Raw genomic sequence first — 18,935 nt, 5'->3', positions numbered from 1 at the left:
GCTGAGTTGTGGTATAAATATACACAGAAGCCCAGTGACACCACTAATTTCACTCGTGCTCACTCTATGCATCATATCTCTGTGTGTTAGATAAATATGAGCTGAGGCTCTAGCTCCGTTGCTGATAAGCAGACACAGACACAATAAAACCCAAGTGCGTACCTCCTAAATCGAATACCGTAGAGTCATAGGTCATTCAAGTTGTGTAGGCTTTTTAGCACCTTAAACAGCAGCTACAGAGGATCTCTCAGTCTGAGCAGTGAAGAAGCACAGCTGTTTACTCGAGGAAGAAAGTCTGTCACTTATGAATGAGGCAGCGAGAACGCGCAGGTAATGCCTCTCTAGAAACAGCGCAGGGGTCATTAATTTTGTGCCCCTGTTAGTTTTTTAGCTAGGTTGACACATTTTGTCTAAGACGCCACTATTCAGGGATGATTTAGAAAATTTTAAAAGAGGATGAAAAGTCCAACATGAATCTGCTTTGTGGCTTTTGCACGTAGCACATTTAACTGCTCTGTCCCTGTCTTTCCTTCTTTCTAATCCATGTGTCATACAATTACCCTGGTGTGGCTAAAATGAAGGACAAAAAAAGGTTCAGATCTCTGCAGACCAAAGGGGAAAAAAGGGCTCATTATCACTCTGTTCATCCTTGTCTTCCCAGCAATAGCTGTTGTCCTGTTTGTCCTTAAAATCAACTCTGGGAGTGAAAGAGCAGGGAACCAGTCCACCAGCTACCCCTCCAGCCTGTTAACGTATTTGCACGAGTTGTTTAGGTCAGAGATTTAAGTCACATCAGTAAGACAGGATGGGAAATAGGCATTTTTGTGTACTTTGAGGCACTGTTAGCACAATGTTCTGCCCCGAACTAAGTAACCTTGCTCAGGCAGACTAACCAAATAAAAGAGGTTGGTGTAGGAAGATAAACAGAAGGTGCTTGTTCAAATGTATTAAAGGGCTTTTAAGGGACCGCCCTTGCTTACAGTCTTGTTTTAAAAGATACATTGTGTTTAGGGTCAACCTTAATTTTACAGACTACCAATTTTTAGCAACAAATGCCCCCTTGCAAAGGAAATACTACTTTTAATTTATGATGGGATTGTTTATTTAATGTGAATACACACATTTCTCACCACTGTTAAAAGTACAGTAGAAAGCTATACAAATCCATGACATGAACCAAATCAGTTTGCCTGTAGAGTATCATAAGACTTTGGGGATAAGGCCTTTGTACTCCTTGTTATTAAACCTTCCCTGAGAATGAGGGCATTATTACAAAAACAACAGAGATGAGGAAAGGAAGTTCACTATCATTTGAAATGAGATACCTAAATCTGTTGAAAGTAGATTTTTCACCTATGTCTAACATCCTAAGTGGTTTCTAAATTTGCTTTTCTGTTTCCACTCATCACCCTTCCAGCCCCTTCCTCGGTTCAGGAAAGAACAGACTTTGCATCAGTGAATCCTACCATATTTGTGCAGTACATTCTATTTGCCTAGTACTGCCTTTCATTACTAATATGCTAGACCTAAAGGAAACAAAAGATGCCATTTTTACTAACTTCACTCATTTTTTCTTCCCCTTCCTTTTTGTCAGAAGATAATTATAACAGGAAATAACCACTTGACTCACTGCATGTGAGCTGTAGGAGAGAGTCCAAAAGATATTTATTTAAAGTTTTTGTTAAGTAATATTGATTATGCGAGCCATGGAATAGAACATAATGAGGAAGAGATTATCTAGTGCTTACAATGTCTGAAGGAGGTTTTCTTGTGCCCCGCATCTGTATTTAGGGCTGTCCAGGCCTGAATTGAAGTAGGTGGGGCTGCGATTGATAAAAGCCAACAACACTTTGAGAAATGCACTGGCACTAGGGGTGCTGGGTTATCTGTGTCTGTTACCCCATTAGACTGTGAATTCCCAAAGATCAGGTAATCTGTTTGCTTCCCATTTGTACAACTGCAGCCTGCCACTGGACCTGCAGCATTATACAGGCTTGGACAGTTGTTTTTTTTTCCTTTAAGATAATAAATGAATTAATGAACAGATGGTAACCAAGAATGTGAAACTCACTTCAGGGATAGGCTCTCAGTCTGCAACAATTTAAAAATACAAAAATTTCATTTTCTGTACCAGTATCACAGTCAGAAAAAAAAAAACTTGGTATAAATTAACTCAATGCTACCGTACTCTCTATATTCCTAGTATCTGTAAAAGCATATAAAGCATGTTCAATATAAAAGGCAGTCTTGGGTCATAAAATTAGGGTCAGAAATATGTTAAATGGACACCTCCACAATAATCTTCCATCAGATCTGTAGACTCATCTGAATCTAATGGCCATTTGGCCTTCATTGCTTTTCAAAATAACCAATTCCAATTTTACAGTTAAGTCCTCTCTTTCATGTTAGTTTTTTTGTTTTGTTTTGTTTGTTTTTTTAAAGCTGTTTTCTAGATCTAAACTCGAATTCTAATCTGTTTGGCCATACAAACCTAATGCCTCATCTACAAAGCCCATTTCCCTCCAGTGCTCTTTAAATGCTGGTGTTTCATAGAACCCCAGACCTCATCGTTTTCTTGTTCAACATGCTCTCTGTAGTTGTCTTTATCAAGGCTCGCGGCTTCAACTATTTTTTAGAAGATGATGAAACTTTTTTCACTTCTTAGTTAGATGCTCTACCAATGACCAGATCTTATCTTCACTGCTTATTCAACTTCATGAGTTTTCCAAGAAACCTCACACCTTCTGTCACCAAACATTGAGATCATCATCTTCCCCTTCAATCTACTTTTCCCCTATACTCCCTATCTGTGTTAAGAAAGTCATCACTGTGCTACATTTTTAGTATTTTGCAATTCAGTGAAATGTTAATATCTGTAGTTAAAACTGAACTCTGGCTTATGGGCTTATTGCTCCTGGTAGATTTTGCTCCATACTTATTTATTTTTTGAAGTGGGTTGTATGTCAAATTTAAACCTATAATACATAAGCTTATATATATATATAAGCACATCTATAAAAATAATATGGTTATATGTGTACATATATATTGAATACATGATCATATAATATACACATTCCTTCTATAAGATGTATTATATACGAGTGTGTCTTCTTGTAACAGTCTTCCACAGATTTAATAAGAGCAACAACAATGATAAAAAGGAAGAAAGACCAATAGTTTCCTTTACAATGGAAATTACGTCTTTCAGAAAACTTTACCCTTAAACATAATAATTTATTAAAGGCGATATGACTTTCTTTAAAGGTAAATTAACTGGTAAATTTGAAATTTGTTATTTTGTGTAACAGTACCTTTGCTGAGATATCCCCAACACCTAAGACAAAGTATAATGGAAACTTCAAATTAGAAAAATCATTATATAGCAACCTCTGACAAAATAATTCATTCAGACAAGCATCATCAGTGGATACTAAATCCATTAGGTGAAAAGTGGTATGGGACAGCATATACAGGCCCAATGTATGACCCCAGAGATTACCTGCTAACTGCACAGGGGAAAATTTATTTTTATAATGGATAGATTTGGCAATCACCACTTGAACTCAGTAATCAAACTGAGTATCACCGATGGCTGGTGACTAAAAGTGGGAAGACAACTGTGTGATAGAACATACAGTAGCACCTATGAAGCATTCAGGCTAACAATGCTTGCCCTGAATTCAATCAACACTTAAGATCCAACTTAAAATCTACAGAAAACAAAATATATCCTTAGGATATACATGTGGAATAACTAAGGGGTGGATTATCTAACTGACTTTCAAGTCATTCAGAAAAGTATATTAAGAGCACTAAAACAAATAAGGCATAATGTTAACAATTAGTATCTGTTATGAAACACATTCCACAAAGTTTAAAGGATGTTGGATGAAGACTGAGTGGTCTAAAGTTTTCTCTATAATGTGTAGCAGAAATTCATGCCATGAAGTTTCTCTTTCACTGATGATATGAGTAAAATAGCTAATATTTTTTTAGCACAAAGACTCATATTTGTACTACCATTCAACCCATATTTCTCTAACTTGTTCATTATTCGATGGTAGCCAGTGTTATTTTGTGGAAATGCAGAGGCCTAAGAGAAAAGTCTATTGTTTAAATTGTTTCATTTATTTAAAATTTTTTTTTAATTGAGTGTGAAATTCATAGCTCGGAACATTAGTTTCCATTTTTATCCTTCATTTCTGTCATATTCAGTTATGTAAATATATGTTAAAAATAATATCTTCTCCCTTTGGTCCTACTGTAAAGTGTCAAGCTGGTTTCTTTATAGATTTGCATTATCACTGTGCAGGTTTTTGGCATTAATTGACATTTTGAAGATGACCATTAATAAAAGATTAGGGAAAAGCAAATGAATATAAACTACTATCAATATGAGAATTGTGTTCTACAATTGGATCAATTCTCATCGATTCTTTCCTACTAATCAAGAGGAATGCCAGGAATGGGTACTTTAAATGGAATACTGAGAACATTTAATTAGAAAGCCAGGCAATGGATTACAAAATTAAGTACGAAAACCATGCTTGTGAAGCTTTAAATTTGTGTCACAATTCTACAAGATCAAGTTAAACCCAAGCTGCTTTAATCATGTATGGTTAAAATAATTATGGAAGCTACATTATCATTTTCTCCAGTCTTTTGAACTGAGAATAAGAGGAGAAATAAGAGTTATGCTTACAGAGATGGAAAGAAAAAAGGATCAGTGGGTGATTTTAAGAAGTATCTACTTAAAAAATAAATCAGGGAATGAAGCACATAAAAAGTTTCATTCACAATGAAGACTGAATGACTTTTCCAGAATCTTATACATTATAGAATATTAACCATAATATGTATCAAGTTCCAAAACTGTGCTACCAAATATTGAATGAAACTATTTTAAAGCAGCAATATGGTAACAGAGAGAAAACAATGTGTTATAACCATTTCCAATTTTGCTATTATAAGGAAAATCAACGTTGTTTCTTTCAAAGATAAAAGGACCATGACTATAATGATCCATGTGGAGAATGATTTAATGATTGTTAGAAAATGTGTCGAGATAAAATAAGTTAAAATGTCAAAATTGATGTAAAATATGTATTCAAATAAAATTTTTAGTGAATGGATGGTTCTTCCTAAATTTGAAGACTTTACCCTCCAACACTTTGAGAAGAAAAAAAAATTGAGTGGTTTGGTATTTGACTAAACTAAAATAATCTCCATGATAAACTAGGTTATTGTAACTGTGACCTAAGATGCTGGGGTTGTACTAAATGAAAAAGATTTCATACAGTGATCTCAAATTAAAGTCTAGTGCTTTGTCTCATTTTTCTGGTTTGATTAGACAACTGAATGAATCATATATGAAGAAACAGAGGCAAAAACTGTTCAAGTAATATTTATACAATGCTTTAGTTTATTTAATGTGAACCACATCACTTTATATGTATGTATATTTTCTCATGTAAGTTTTACAGCTCTCTCAAGATCATAGTCATCATCATGATCACGATCCGTATCATCATTGTTCCCATTTTAGAGATGCTGAAACTAAAGTTCAGAGAATTCCTTTGGCCTCTGTCATGCAACTAGTAAATAGTGAATTTGGAATTTGATTCCAACTGATTTCTGACTCCAAAGCACCACCTCTTTTCACTATACCCTATTTTACTATACTCTCTTTACTCACCAATCTAATTCTAGGAACTGGAAGGAATTACAATAACGTATAGGCAACGGGACACCATGTTAGTGATTCTTTTCCAGTCGCTGAACAATAAGATTGGGTAATTTCACAAATATATCTCTGAGCTCCATTAAGCATTTCACAGGGTTTCTTCACTGTCTTCTTCTATAGACAAGATAAAATAGTTTATAAGGTAGTTGGTTGTGTTTCAGCTAGAAATGCACCGTAAAATATTACTAAAATAGGACTTATTATTAAAATGAGGCTTTGCCACATATTTTTAAATATATAGATTTGGAGATTGAACAACTGACTAAATAAAATCAAGATAAATTCAGATTCCCTTTTTTTGACAACTACATTTTTTTGTTGTTACTCTTCAACAACAAAGATTTATGTTTTGGTATAAGTTTAAGAGCACTTAAAGCAGGGTCATGACTTACACTTAGGATGCCTAGCCCTAGCACAGTGCTAAGAGCAGAGTAGATAATCAACACATTTTTGCTGAATGATTGGATGAAACACTGAGGAATAGTTTTGCTAGAGTCAAGAGTTTTAGATGGACGTAACTTTTCTCAATGAATGAATATCAATTATTTCCTTATTTTGGACTTTGTTATGCACTTATATGGCTAAAATTATAATCACTATAAATCTAATTCAAACTGCATTATGGTAAATTACTGTTGCTCATAGAATAATATCTTTCTCCCTTCCCCACTCCTCATGTCAATATGTACTCTAGGAAATAGGATATTGTTTAACTTAAATCAGATGAGTGTTTTACTGGTGAAAGTTGTCCTTTTTGCATGTTAAAAAAGGGTGATTTACAAATATCCACCTATGATGAAGTGGATATAAAGAAAAGTATAATAAATAATGATAATTCCCCAAACCAAAAGAAGTTGTAATATAAATAAACAAGAGAAGTATTTAAATATTGCCAGGTAGGTGAATTGTACTTTTGCTCTTATGAGCACCCTCTGATTTGAGTAATTTCAGATATAGATATAGATATATCCTGATTTGAACAAATGGAATGCATTTTTCTGAGAGGCTGCTCTTGAAACTGAAGTAATATAATACAAATCTGGAATTTGCCAATGCTGTATTCTATTTTTGAATTTGAAAAAATATTACAGGTGTGGAAAAAAATGGAAAAATACATGAAAAGTCTCAAGCACAGTTTTGTTTGAGCTAATTTGGGTTATATCTCGTTACACCAGGCCGATGAAATCTGATTAAGTAATAGAGACTTAACCTATCTTTAAGCAAAAATATAAGAAACAAAGATATATACTTCCTTACATATCTCTATCTATCTATAAAAATTCTATTAACATAAAATATACTACTGAATGTTAGGAACGGAAGTGCATTAATGGATAAGCCTGCAACTCAGAAGAATACAAATGTCACCAGAAGATGCTTTTAACTCATTTAAATTCAACTTAATTTGAAAAAACAAGATAAAGTGGCTTCTGTATGGAAATCATTCTATTGGAGGAGAAATGCTCATAATTTTAAAACCATTTGTTTCCAGATCTCTTCTAGTGGAAACACTGACAAACAGAGCTCTTAAAGTAATTAGGAAAATTATGCTTCATCATGACAACATGTATTTTTTCTTTGATGCCTGGATGTTTGGTCTAAGAAAGTTATGGAGGTTTTCACGGAAATAGTAAATGATGACTATTTCCTTATATAATGAGAAACTAAGCCGGAAATAATAAATGATGACTATTTCTTTATATAATGAGAAACTAAGCCAATTGTCCAGTTGAATTCCGCCTATATTCAAAATGCTCAAATCAAATCCTCAATTACGTCTGATGTGACAGATACCTTGGTGGGACAGAATTTAATCTGCAGAGATTTGCTCCCTTGAACTTTATCTGTGAGAGTTAATTTCTGGTCCATTTTACTAGTATTTCTGCCTCTCTCCGTCTGTTGACTTTTTGGTTATTCTCTTCACCCACTTTGCCCTGGTATTCAAGGGCTTTTCTTTTATTGTGCTTAGCATCTGTTACTGTTCCACTCCCTTCCAGTCAAAGCATACGGTAACTTCAACACAGGCTAATTAAGTGGTGCTTGAAGTTAGTTAACAGGTGGTGGCCCCAGCTGCCCTAGTTGTATGAACAGACACATCTTGCATTTTAAGGGCAGAAATGGCACAGTAGTAATACGTGCATTAATGGAGTACTCCTTACATAGCATTAAAATTATGTTGGGGACCAAGAAGAAATAGAATCACTCCTCTTTTGTAGAGGGAGAAATCTGGTTTTGGGGTATGGTGATAACATTTGAGATCTGAATAAAAACGCAGACCTCTTTATCTTTTTAACCAATGCTCTTTTCTCATCATAGAATGGGTAAATTTATTACCATTTCCTTCAAGTGTGTTGATAAAACATGCTTCCAATCACTGCTGCTAGTTAACATGTTGAACGATATTTAAGTAACATCCACATGATTTGTTAAATTCAGTCAAAATATCAACTAATTTACTTAGCATTTTGGAATCGCTACAACTAAGTGTGTATGCTTGTTTATTTAGATATTCAATACAGTGTAATATTTAGGAGCCATCAGCTAACACTGTGACCTTGGACAAGTTATTTTATATTTTCATTTTTTGGCCTCAGTTTCTTCATCTACAGAATGTGAAATAATAGATCGATTTCACAGGAGTGTTATGAGGACTAAATAAGCAAATATGTGTAAAGATCTTACTATAGTCCTAGACACCTAATAAGAAGTCAGTAAATGTTAGCTATTATTATAGTTCATGTAAATTCAAAATCAGTGTTAAAGGGATCATTTAATAGTTCTTCACGGAAAAAAAATCCTACATACTTGCCTCTTGAAGTGAGAAAGACACGTTCTATTTCTGTTTTAATGTGCCAAGTTTGAGTTTACGTAAGAGAAGAAAGTGAACAAGGCATCAATTAAAAGTCAACAGAAAAATGGATTTTGAAAATTTTATTTTTGTCTAACCATGTTACATCATGTCTTCTCATTGCATTTATTTAGCATCTATTCACACAAAATTCCCCATTAGATCATTCAGGAAGTGTTTACACGTAGGCAGCATTTCATCCAAATGGTAGACCCTTCGAACTGCACACTTTTTTTTTTTTTTTTATTTTTAGTTTGCCTAATTGCTTGTTTGCTTTGTGCTGACAAGGATGAATTCACTCAATTTTATTTCTTGAGGAAAAAACCCAACACTTGAAATTGAAATTACCCTACAGATTTCCTCACTCTTAAGGCAACCTTTTTTGTTTTTTGTTTTCCTTGCCTACTGCTGTTTCAATTCTTGCCCTTCTTTGGCTGTCTCCTGAAGGGGGATAGAAATTGCTGGTGCCTTGGAAGGAGGTGGGGAAAGTCTGAAACATCTGCAACTTGGGCCCGAGATCACGTGATAAATGCCAGCTCCTCCCCAGCCCTCCCCCCTCCAAATGTCCTACCAGTAGTGACTCTCATCTATATGCAACAATTATGGGCATCTCTGAGGCAGCATTCACTCAGCCGCTAAAGGGACAAATTTCCTCCATAGTCTCTTCATTGTCTGCTTTTTCTAACCACAGTCACGGTTTTATGCTCTTCATTCTAATTGTGCTTTTGATGATTGGGGTCACTTTATGCCTTCAGCTTCCCCAAAGGTCACAGGGATTAGCTGTGTCCAATTGAGGACCAGAGAGAGCCATGGCGGCTTACTTCCATTCATCCCCCTCCATTGATTTCCCCTCAGTGTGAGAGTGGCCACGGTGGTTACTTCTTGTCCTTTCTTCACGCTTGCTATTTTTCCTTGCAGCCCTCCCTCACTTCTCCTTGGAGAAGGCGGTTTGTAGCCATCACTGTGACACTAGAGGTTTCACTGAAACAAATCCACACTGAAAGCGGGGAAGGTACATTGGGCACTGCCTGATCAAATCAGCTTGCACTTGATTCTTCCTGTATTCTTTCAGTTTACTTAGCTCACAGTCATTCAACACTGACATTTGAAAAAGTCAAGCTGCATTTTAAAACAGCATTCCCTTATTTGCTATGTGTCACTGAGTGTAATCAACTACACACATATAATATATAATCTATTGATTATAATTATAAATGCTATAATAACATATGCACTGTGTGTTTTTTCTCTCTTTTACTTTGTTGATTCTGACTTATCTTTGTGGTTTTTTTGTGCACCGCCATTCTAGTGTTCAGAGCATTTTGGTTTGCATTTGTGTTTTTTAATGGGAAACTCTGCCAGCCTTTTTTCTCACAAGTACTTTTATGGTGAGATAATATGTTTCACTTACTAGTGTTGTTCCAAAAGAGACATTCTTATTGTAAATTAATGGAAATTCTTGAAACCGAAGACAATAAAAGTAACTATTTTTAAGGAATGTGTATATGTGTATGCCTGCAGAGGGACTAAGGGTCCTGAACAATAAACACCCAAATAACCCCAAGTACCTTAAAAGACATTAAGCCATTTATGTCATTATTCATATTCAAGCGATAGTGGGGACAGTTTATTACGTAAAAATATTTTCTGGGCACCAATGCTCTTGGCTCATGAAGAAGTCTATTCATAACTGATGGTCAACAGTTTAAAACATGGTAGGAGGTAGTCCTCAGGAGATTTTCCTTCTTACTAGGAGTCAAAGGACTAGTAACTTTCTAGTTAGTGAGATTATCCGCTTGGCTCAGAAGAAAGATGAAACTTTGCTACACATTCACATTCAAATTTGAAAATATTGCATCAATTAATTTCCATCTTCTGCAGTCCCTGATTTATAATTCATCATACATTTATTTGTACATGTGGAAATATGCTGATTTGCAGATTCAGTGCCCTCTGCCATATTGCCTCATTTAACTTTTCAAGCTTCATTCTTAAAATTTTCCATAAATATTTAAGGTGGAGACAGCCTAAGGGAGTAGCAAATGTAGGACTTTTTTGTTTTGTTTTGTTTTGTTGTTTTGGCGGTACGCGGGCCTCTCACTGCCGAAGCCTCCCCCGTTGCGGAGCACAGGCTCCGGGTGCGTAGGCTCAGCAGCCATGGCTCACGGGCCCAGCCGCTCCATGGCATGTGGGGTTTTCCCGGATCGGGGCACGAACCCGTGTCCCCTGCATCGGCAGGCGGACTCTCAGCCACTGCGCCACCAGGGAAGCCCACAAATGTAGGATTTTTGTTTCCAGTGATGCAGTCACGTGGATACTTTTTGTCAGCACATGTACGGGAAATGTATGGAAAGTTTAATATAGAAACAAATACTTTTTCGACTGGGCTTTTGTGACCATTTTTTAATAGAGGCGAGAATTTTTAAGGAAACACATTTTCCTGCAAAATGGGAAAGGGAGGGCTTCCCTGGTGGCGCAGTGGTTGAGAGTCCGCCTGCCGATGCAGGGGATGCGGGTTCGTGCCCCGGTCCGGGAAGATCCCACATGCCGCGGAGCGGCTAGGCCCGTGAGCCATGGCCGCTGAGCCTGCGCGTCCGGAGCCTGTGCTCCGCAACGGGAGAGGCCACAGCAGTGAGAGGCCCGCGTACCACAAAAAAAAAAAAAAAAAAAAAAAAAATGGGAAAGGGAACTGAAGTGCACAGATATGGAATAAAAATCTGCTGAGCTTTACATATTGCCAGAATTATGGTAACTACACATGAATACTGTGGTGAAATATTGTAGAAATTATAAGTACTTTAACTCTTGCTGGTGGAGAAAGGGAAAAATAACTAGAAAAAAATCTCTGTAATCTTTAATCTGCAATATTTGGCAGTTGAAAATGTCCTAAGGCTTTAACATAAACCTTAAAACTATAATAGAGGGAGTCAGAAATGGCCCTAAGATTAGCAATTTATATTTAACAAACTAATAGCCAGACTTGCATTAGTAGTAAATTAATGAAAATAAATAAAAAATCTAAGAATATGTACCTTTATTTTTAGATTTTTGGGGGGCATAAGACTAAACTATTTATTAATGTTAATGTTAAAATTTTATTTTTGGAATGTGTATTTCATACTTAAATATGATTATAAAAATTACCTGACAGCATAATACCTGGTAACCAAACTTTCCAGTAAATATAAATCTTCCATTGGTTATAAATTGCTTACTTATTTGTAATTTTGTAGTTCCCAGGGGGGAAATAAAAAAGTCTTTTACTGTATGTAATTCTGCCAAAGAGAAATAGGTATAAAGCATCATAGTGAATGAGAAAACACACACAGTGGAAAAATGTGCCAAAGTAGTTACACAGTGTAAGTAATTGATCATTATAAAAATAACAGCATACTGTATGCCACAATTAGAGAATTAAGATATTAATGCCAACCTTTTCATCAATCACATGTGTACTTAATTTACCAGGCCATTAACAGTTACATTATATATTCTTCTTTAAAAAATATTATATTCAGAAGGCTATTAAGTCATAACAAAAGTCATCCTGAATCCCACTATAAGAACTTAAAGCTCTACTGCCTTTGCTGGTAAAGTCTGAGAAGCTTGGAAATTCTAAGTTTGTGTTCAATAGGTATTCTGAAATTCAGCCGTTTATTTTGAGATAGCTGTATGTTCACATCCAGTTTTAAGAAATAGTGTAGGGGCTTCCCTGGTGGCGCAGTGGTTGAGAGTCCGCCTGCCGATGCAGGGGACACAGGTTCGTGCCCCGGTCTGGGAAGATCCCACATGCCACGGACCGGCTGGGCCCGTGAGCCATGGCCGCTGAGCCTGCGCATCCGGAGCCTGTGCTCCGCAACGGGAGAGGCCACAACAGTGAGAGGCCCGCGTACCGCAAAAAAAAACCCCAAAAAACAAAACCCAATGCAGCCAAAAATAAGTAATAAATTTAAAAAAAAAAAAAAAAGAAATAGTGTAGGAAGATCACTTACACCTCTTACCTAGTTTCACCTAGTGGTAACATCTTGCAAATGCCACAGACAGGGTGTTAGCAATGATTTAAGCAAGATAAAAGGCATTTCCATCACAGCAAGTGTCCTTCATGGTGCTCTTTCATAGCCACACCCACTTTCTTCCCACTAACCCCCTCCTTGTCCTCTGGCAATCACTAATCTATTCTCCTATCTATAATTTTATCATTTTGAGAATGTTCTATAAATGAAATCATACACTATGTAACTTTTTGAGAATAAATGTTTTTCAATCAGCATAATTCTCTAAAGATTCAATCCAGGTTGATGCTTCTATCAAGAGTTTATTCCTTTTAATTGCCACATAGCATTCCACAGTATGGCTATATAATAATTTTTATTTAGTTATTTTTTGTGGTACGCGGGCCTCTCACTGTTGTGGCCTCTCCCGTTGCGGAGCACAGGCTCCGGATGCGCAGGCTCAGCGGCCATGGCTCACAGGCCCAGCCGCTCCGCGGCATGTGGGATCTTCCCAGACCGGGGCAAAAACCCGTGTCCCCTGCATCGGCAGGTGAACTCTCAACCACTGCGTCACCAGGGAAGCCCTGCTATATAGTAATTTAACCATTGACCAATTGAGATATATCTTGGTTGTTTCCAGTTTTTGTCTATTATGAATAAAGCTGCTATAAATATTTGTGTACAGGTTTTAGTGTAAACATAAGTTTTCATTTCTCTGGGTAAAATGTCCAGAAGTGCAATTGCTGGGACATACGGTAATTGACATTCAGTTTTTTTAAGAAATTGCCAAACTGCTTTCCACACTAGCTGTTCAATCAGCTGATCAGTTTTAAAAGGCATACATGTGCCCATCATCGGATGAATGGATAAAGAAGATGTGGCACATATATACAATGGAATATTACTCAGCCATAAAAAGAAACGAAATTGAGCTATTTGTAATGAGGTGGATAGACCTAGAGTCTGTCATACAGAGTGAAGTAAGTCAGAAAGAAAAAGACAAATACCATATGCTAACACATATACATGGAATTTAAGAAGAAAAAAAAATGTCATGAAGAACCCAGGGGTAAGACAGGAATAAAGACACAGACCTACTGGAGAACGGACCTGAGGATATGGGGAGGGGGAAGGGTGAGCTGTGACAGGGTGAGAGAGAGTCATGGACATATACACACTAACAAACATAAGGTAGATAGCTAGTGGGAAGCAGCCGCATGGCACAGGGATATCGGCTCGGTGCTTTGTGACCGCCTGGAGGGGTGGGATAGGGAGGGTGGGAGGGAGGGAGACGCAAGAGGGAAGAGATATGGGAACATATGTATATGTATAACTGATTCACTTTGTTATAAAGCAGAAACTAACACACCATTGTAAAGCAATTATATCTCAATAAAAATGCTTAAAAAAAAAGTAGGCAAAGCAATATGTAGAAAAATCGAGAAATTAAAACATGTTAACAATTTCAAAAAAAAAAAGGCATACATGTATTCACATGGGAGAAATGTCTCTGTGGCATTAAAGTTAAACCTTTGAGAGCTCTTTCCTTTCCTCCCTCTCCCTTCCCTCCTCACTTATCTCCTCCCTTTCACTTCTCTCTCCTCCTTTTCCCTTCCTTCCCTTCTAGTTTTTACTTCCTTCCTTCTTCCTTCCCTTCCTTCCTCCCTCCTTCCCTCCCTCCCTTCTTTCTTTCATTTCTTCCTTCTTATGTATGTATGGAATTACAATAGAAGGAATGACTATGTGAACCTAATCTGAGAACAAGAAAGATAGTATTACAGCTTCATAGGTTCTTTAAAAGCATTGAAACTTAGTTTTACAGGCTTTTTCACATTTAATAATATCTTATCTTTCTTATATTAAAATAAAAATACATAATTGATATCAAGGACCTAGAAAACACAGAATAATCTTTTTGGTAACTTTTCTCTAGTGATTGTGACAAGCTAAAAGCCAAAAATAATAGTCATTTAAGTATAAAAAAATCATAAGACAGAAATTTATGTTGTCATTGTGAATAGCAATCTACCTTCTAAGAGAAAAAAGTAATATCTTATGTTATTATGCAGTTCAGAATAAAGCATTTTGGGATCATTAAATCCAACCAAAAGATTTGTGTTCTAGGCTAATGTATAACTGTAGAAAAAGCCTGAACAAAATAAATATATAAATTTATGCTCTACAAAAGGCTTGTAGTTTTTGTACATCCTAGGTATTTTCACATACTATGAAAATGATGTTATTATATCAACTTACTAAAAATGATCAAGTTGGTTTAGTTTGTCTTTGTGAAACTATAACAACCAGTTGTCGGTATTTAAAAAATCAGTTGTTAAAGGATATAGGAAAAGTTACATTGGCCAGGGGAGTAATAATAATCTCAGGCACTTCACTATAAAAGCAAATATAAGAGCAATAGATAACAGATAAAAATAGATAAAAAATCATTTGTAATCTCAAACTTTTCTACTTGTGGAATCAATTAGAGTTGAAGGAAGATTCCTGATTCTAGAAATATATTCCAGAAAAAAAAATATATAAAATATATATTTAATCCCATAAGAACTGTATTGTCTTAATTTTTTAAATATGAAAACTAATGAATGTAGAATTACATACTAAAACTAGTCCTTTGAAATGAATATATCTACCATACTTGAAAAATCTTGTTATAAGATTTTACAACAAACCTATGTCAATTAATAAATGGATTGTCAAGCTACTACCATAAAAGATGATGTAAGAAAAAAAAATATTGCCCAGCTGACTGATCAATTTCTGTGAAAGAGATTGAAAGAATATTGATGGGGGTCAGACAGTGGATTGTCCTGAATTTAAACTACAACCTTTTATTCAATAAACTCTGACAGCTTGGGAGATAAAGTTCAGGTCACACTGGCATTATTGCCTTAACAGTGGAATAAAGCACAGTAAAATGAAATGAAATAAAATAAAAAAAATAATAAAATGATCACCCTCATGGTGTTCTGTGAATGAAATGGACAATGAGATAAAGATATGTGAATAGTTCTATTATAGATGATGGAATTAAAGATCATTTAATTGGTAAGAAATCATATTGGGTGTGTTTTGCTCAACTTCTTAAATCTTTCAGAATACTTCAAATGGAAACGTTCATATTAAAGATAAAGTAAGAACAAAAAAGCTAGTTAAATAAATTGCCTCAGAAATTTTCATAGAATATTTCTATATATAAAATAGTACACATTTATTACAAATACAGTACAAATCCAAAGGCAATACTTTCACAGAGCTTGGAATTGTCCCCAACCCCACTTCTAAGGTCCATCTGCCATCAGTTACTTTTCAAGAGTGGCCTGAGAAAGGATGTTTAGGGCATCAGGGTAGATCCCAGAGGAAAAAAGAAAGATGGAGAAGAATAAAACACTGAAACTTTAAGAAAAGGAATTGGTCCATTAAAAAAAAAAGCCCATTAATACTATGAGCTATATTGATTTCTTGTCATTTTTGTAAACCTAACTGCAGAAAAAGTCTTTATTATTATATATTTATAGAGCTAAAAATAGCATGTCAGATATAGGAGTACAGTATACGCATTTATAACCTGAAGAATGCAGATATCTTATCAGCAGAAAATATGATTATAAGATTAATTTTTCATTTTTTGTTTGCTATTCAGGCTTATACAAAATTAAATGTATGCCACTTTATAGAATTACAATAAAAATTGGAAACACAAGAAAAAACATGTAGAGTACTGGAAGAAATAAAGAAGGATTTTGGAAGAAATAGATAAAAATACCCAGTATCAAGTATCTAAAAACATTAACTTAGATTTTAGTGCATTCTGACTATTTAAGGGGAGACAAAGGAATGAGGAGGCCTAGAATTCAGGAATAAGACAGACAGCTCCAGGCAGAAAAAATAGTGAATATATTTTTTTAGTAATAGCTTTAGTTACATATTGACATGGTATATATATTTATATATAAATATATATATATTTATAAATATATATATATTTAGATATTTCTAAAATGTAGAAATTGGTTTTGAAAAGAAATGAAAATAAATGTTTACATAACCATGGAAAGCAACATAAGAGAACCCTTGATTAAAACTAGATAGCTGCATAGTAGAAATATTCTGAATTTACTTTTCAAATTGCAAGTAAAAATAACACTGGATATTTGGATTTAAGTTCTAATTACTTCGTTTTTAGTGACAGTATCTCTATACCACCCATCAGATACAAACATAAATTAAACACAGTTGACAGAAGCTAATTTTATTCTACCTTGAATTCCCATTTATGCCTGCTTGAGAGATATACTTTGCCAATCAAAATTCAGAAGATACTTTCTGTTTGGTAAAACCAAGATGTGTTGCCCGTGAAACTGTTTATGTTTATGTTATATTCATTAAAAAGAAATGTAAACTGAGCAGGGAAGTTTTCTTTTCAGAAAATGAATCCTTTTCCAGAGATCAAAGTGGCTGAAGATAAAGTATCCAATAATATATTTAGGCGATGTTCATGAGGCAGCTATATTCCATACACAGATGTTGTCCCAGGCTGAAATTACTTGCTTAGAATTTGAGTTAAATAATCCCATACTTCAAATGACTTTAGGAAATTGGATGTTAGGGAGACTAGCCAGCACCATTCAATTAAGTGGTCCTTGAACAGAAAAGTGCTTTCCTTTGGATGCGGAAAGAAAAAGAGTTTGATCACATTTAAGTTAATCTATCATTTATCATACCCAGTGGGTAAGATAGTTAATGACTATATTGATTTTTTTTGTGTGTGCTTAGTTTTTTTTTTTTTTTTTTTTTTGTGGTTTGCAGGCCTCTCACTGTTGTGGCCTCTCCCGTTGCAGAGCACAGGCTCCGGACGCGCAGGCTCAGCGGCCATGGCTCATGGGCCCAGCCGCTCTGCGGCATGTGGGATCTTCCCGGACTGGGGCACGGAACCCGTGTCCCCTGCATCGGCAGGTGGACTCTCAACCACTGCGCCACTAGGGAAGCCCCGTGCTTAGTTTTATACACAACATTTAACCAATATGAAACTGTATGTGGGATTTGTTTTCCATTTGTTATTGATGCACTTAAATTATCTTTATTTATCTCTGATTTCAAAAGTGAATTTCAAAAGGGCTTTAGGTAGTGTCATTTTCTTAAAATGTATTCTAATTTTCATATATTTTTTTTAAGCTTTGGATATTTTTCATGTCTATAGTTATCTTCAGAGCTCCGTTTACTTTTACTAGGAAGAAAAAAAAAGCTTTGAAACTTTGCCAACAATGTTGGTCACAGACCTTTCAGAAATAACTTTTCTGGTTTCTCTTTCTCTTTCCTCATCTGCCTCTGTCATATCCCCATTGTTCATTTATGTGGGTCACTGTAATTATTCTATATTTTCTTTGAGGATTATATGGACCATTTCTAGAAAGCTTCTTTACAAAAAGACAAAGAAAGGAATGGAAGCATAATAGATATGCAGAAACCGCAAATGTGGTTAAATAGGCATCACAAAGGTGAAGGGGATTCACTGTTATACCAAATAGCTATTTAAAAATTAAAAGGAAAAAAAGCAGCAACTAGATATAAGCAGGGCAAGGTCTAAAATAGCATGACATGAGAAGAAGAAAACAAAACAAAAGGACTTAGGCATTATATGAGAAGTAGGCAAAGCTGGTTTCTCCCTCCCATGGCTTATACCATTGCTAGCATTCAGTTCACTTATATATAAGAATACAAAAGCAATATATGTATATATACATATGAATATATAATCTAATACATTGTTGCTATTATCATTTTGAATAGACTGTTATTTGTTAGATCAATTAAGAATAAGAAAAATAAAGTTTTTATTTTATTTTTACTTATTTCTTCTCCAGTGCTCTTACTTTCTTTATATAGATCAGAGTTTCTGACATATATAATTTTCCTTCTCTCTGAAGAACTTCTTTTAAGATTTCTTGCAAGGCAGATCTACTGGCAACAAATGTCTTCAACTTTTGTTTGTCTAAGAAAATCTTTATTATTTCTCTTTCATTTTTGAAAAATAATTTTTTAGAGTATAGAATTCTAGGGATTTTTTTGTTGTTGTTCCTTTCAACACTTTAAATATTTCACTTCACTGTCTTCTTGCCTGAATGGTTCCTGAGAGAAATCAGGTGTAATTCTTATCTTTGCTTCTCTGTTGGTAAGGTATTTTTTTCCTTTGTCTTCTTTCAAGATTTTTTCTTTATCTTTGATTTTGTGTAATCTGAATATAATATGCTTAGGAGTAGTTTTTTTTTTTTTTTTTTTTTGTGCATTTATTCTGCTTGGTGTTTTCTGACATTCCTGGATCTGTGGTTTG

At 35.1% G+C, this 18,935-nt stretch overlaps 1 protein-coding gene across 1 annotated transcript in view; it reads right to left on the bottom strand.

The window, feature by feature from the left end:
- ROBO1 (roundabout guidance receptor 1) overlaps positions 1 to 18,935 on the bottom strand; it is a 946,213-nt gene that overhangs the window by 485,969 nt on the left and 441,309 nt on the right. The window lies entirely within an intron of this gene.

The sequence above is a fragment of the Phocoena phocoena genome, chromosome 4 (genome assembly GCF_963924675.1).
Source record: "Phocoena phocoena chromosome 4, mPhoPho1.1, whole genome shotgun sequence".
Classification (NCBI taxonomy): Eukaryota; Metazoa; Chordata; class Mammalia; order Artiodactyla; family Phocoenidae; genus Phocoena; species Phocoena phocoena.
The sequence above is the reverse complement of the archived record's forward strand: the minus strand, read 5'-3'. Positions and strand labels throughout refer to the sequence as shown.